Source organism: Chrysochloris asiatica, unplaced genomic scaffold (genome assembly GCF_000296735.1).
Source record: "Chrysochloris asiatica unplaced genomic scaffold, ChrAsi1.0 scaffold00150, whole genome shotgun sequence".
Taxonomy (NCBI): domain Eukaryota; kingdom Metazoa; phylum Chordata; class Mammalia; order Afrosoricida; family Chrysochloridae; genus Chrysochloris; species Chrysochloris asiatica.
Window position 1 is genome coordinate 1,960,743 of NW_006408668.1, and position 3,650 is coordinate 1,964,392.

A 3,650-nucleotide genomic window follows, 5' to 3' on the forward strand; every position below is an offset into this window, starting at 1 on the left:
TCGATTCACTGGCATGTGAAGACCTACTATATGTAGTTCCCTTTGCTGGTTATTGACAAATTTTGTAAGAAAGGGAAGACAGTACTTTTAAAAAAGGTATGTACAAATAATTTGAAGTTAAAAGAAAAGACAAAAAAAACAAAAACAAAAAACATACGTGGGAGAGTTCACTCTGAACGATCTCTCTTACTAAAATATGTGGGAATGTATGGTGAGAATGACGTATTGGAATCTTAGAGCAAGTGAAAAGAGATCAGGACATTTCAAAAATAAAATTGTTTTATTTTTCAAAAGTAAATTTCAGAAAATAGTTAAATTTATTTTAAAACATGACAAAAGAGATAAGCTAAACCATTCTATATACTAGAGACTACAATTATTACAATAGAATTTCTCTCGACCTCATATTTTCAATAGACTATTTTCACATATACAACATGAGAATTAAGTGTCTTTGACTTGTTCAGTCAACCAACTAGCCCACTTTCAAAAATCCTAAGTCTTAGAAGAATTAAATTATTTTATTACACTGAAAATCTAATCAAAATCTCATTCTTCTTTGATTTTCATCAACATCTACTGTAGCTGTTTTAAAATAGATCCTGTTTAAAATCTCTTGGAATATTCAGATTGCATCCAGATAGTTTAACCAGCTTTTCAAACATGGTTACAAACTTGGCTGACCCTTCCTTTTTCTTTTAGATTGATGTTCATCAATACTCATTGATTTTAGTTGGCCATAAAGAAGGGCCACATTTCTGAAGTCATATAAGTGAGGCAGACAAAACATGGCACTTTTTCAATGTCCAAAGTAACAAATGTCCAGTGAAGAAATATCATTTGCCCATTGGATATGCTTTTCTATATATAGATATGTCTCCAATTCAACACTGTCTTACTCTGTTTTCATTTTAGTATCCTGCAAAATAAGTGATTTTAGCAATAATAACAACAACAACAATAACAACATTTACAGAATATTAACCCTGTGCAAAGAACTGCTTTAAGAACTTTACTTACATTAATTCATTTAGTCACCCTGCAAAGTAGGTACAATTATTATAAATTCTAACTTTAGAGATAAGAAACTGAGTTACAGTTTCGACAGCTAGGTAATGTTCAAAGGTTACAGGAGTTAGTAGCAAGCCCAGGATTCCAGCTCAAGTGCTTTGGTTGCAAAGCCTCTTCCATTCTTCTTCCTTTTTAAATATATCTTATTTGTAGTTAACCAAACCTAGTATGAATAATTCTGTTTCACTCCCATGTTTTTCTGTACATCAAAGGCTCTTCATATAAAATTTAAAAATATAGCATGTCATTTATATTTACAATCAAGTGTACAAAATATGCAATAAAATTCTTGTACAGTGTTTTCTCACCATACTACCTACAACCCAGATGTCATTTAGAACTCTGGCTCCCCTCTCCCTATCCCCCCTTTATTTTTGTTTTTTCATTAATTACCAATGTCTTGTTTGTTCTGAACATTTTACTGTGCTTTAGGTTAAATTGTACATGGCGTATTAGTTTTCCAACAACTAATCCGTACGTAAATTGTTCTGTGGCATTGGGATCTTGGTTGCAATCCTTGCAATATGTCTGCATTCTCCCTGTTTCATCCTTGGATCCCCCATTTCCATTAATACAGTTTTATTGTCCTTCCCTCTCTCCTCATCTTTGATTTGGGGCAACATCTTTGATGGTGCCCTATTGATCTCATGTAGTCGGTTATTCTAAGAAGCACATTCTTCATAGGCATTAGTATTTTATAGTCTTGGCTATTATTTAGCTGAAGGGGACTTCCAGGAGTATCTTGAGTTTCAAGTTAGAAGGTTATCTTAGGGCAGTAGTTCAAGGGTTACTCCAGTCTCTTTCAGACCAGTAAGCCTGCTTTTTTCTTTTTTTAGTTTGAAATTTGTTCTACATTTTTTTATCCATTCTAATCTTCTACTTTGGTCCTGGTCAGTGTGGATGATAGTGGTAGCCAGAAACCATTACTTTTTTTGGTCTTAAGTTAGAAGAGACTGTGATTCAGGTGGGCCATTAGTCGTTGGACTAATAACTTCCTTGAGTCTTCATTATTCACCATTTCTCCAGGTGGGAAGAGACCAATAGTTGCTTCTTAGAAGGCTGTTGCAAGTTTTTAAGGCCAGTTGCTCAACAGGCTATATGTAGAAAATTATCTATATGAACTGTGTTTTGCCAACTGACCTAGAAATCCTTGAGACTATGGTCCTTAGCCTTCGAGTCAAGTAGTTCAGTCCAGATGTCTAAGTGGTTTTTATAACTGAGCATATCTCATATATTAAATCACCATGCCATGCTGACTCCAATCTGTTGTTGTTAAATGCCATCAAGTAGGTTTTAACTCATGGCGACTCTGTATAGGGTTTCCAAGGAGCAGCTGGTGGGTCGCACACCAGGACTCTACCTCTGATGTAGCATGTTTTAAATGTGTAATTTTTTTAATGGGTATTCCAAAATACTTCATTGTGTTCATGAGGAACATAAGCATAGACCAGAAGCAGTTGTTATAACAGAACCAGGGGATAGTGAATCGTTTAAAATTAGGAAAGGTGTGTGCCTGGGTTGTATCCTTTCACCATAATTAGTCATTCTGCTTGCTGATCAAATAATCAGAGAAGCTGTGGCATCAGCATTGGAGGAAGACTCATTAACAACCTGCAACATACAGATGATATAACCGTGCTTGCTAGAAGCTGTTGTTGTTAAGTGCTGTTGAGTCAGTTCCAACCCAAAGCAACCCTGTATAGGGTTTCTGATGGGTGAATGGTGAGCTAGAACCACTGACCTTGTGGTTCAAACCAACTTTGCAGTCCAGCGCATTAACCCACAGCACCACACCAGGACTCCTGCTAGAAGCTAAAAGGACTTAAAATACTTATTGATGAAGCTCAAAGATACAGTCTTCAGTATGGATTACAGCACAAGAGGCAGAGCTTGATGGTGGATTAGGGAGAAGCACGGTGCTCGCCTCTGCCAAAATATCACAGAATATCAGATGAAGCAACTTCAGGGGACTGTCCCAAAACTCTGAACTACTTATAAAGGAATATTTAGAAAGATCGAAGGCTTACTGCCAGTGGGAATTGTAGCAGAGGCAAAAAAGGTGGTGTTTTCTGATCAGTGGCTGCCAGCAGCTCCCGGAGTGGCCATCTTGGGCATGATGGAGCCAGTGAAGGATCAGAGGAGTGCTCCCACAGCAGAGGTCTGACCAATCCTCAGAGATAAAGATATGAACTTAGAAAAAAAATTTCTGTTCATTGGTCTTTCACTGTACACCTCCACTCTGGTGACTAGAGGGGGTGCCTGATCAAGAGGATGCCCCCCACGTCCCCAAAGAGTTCAACTACACATGCACATGGATTTTCTCAGCAAAGACCACCGCACATACAATCTAAGTAGGAGCAGGAGTGAACAGGAACTGTTTTAAACAGAACAGTCTCCCAGAATGGCTCCAGCCAGCCCTGAGCTGTTTCTCACTTGGAGAAACCCCTGAATGGGGTTGTGGAGCAGGAGAAAGACAGACTAAAAAGGAAACAGGCTGAAAATGAAATCCTGAGTTACACCATAAGGATCAACTGTAACAGTAAAATTTCTCAGGTGGCCTTGAAGTCAAGGAGCCAACA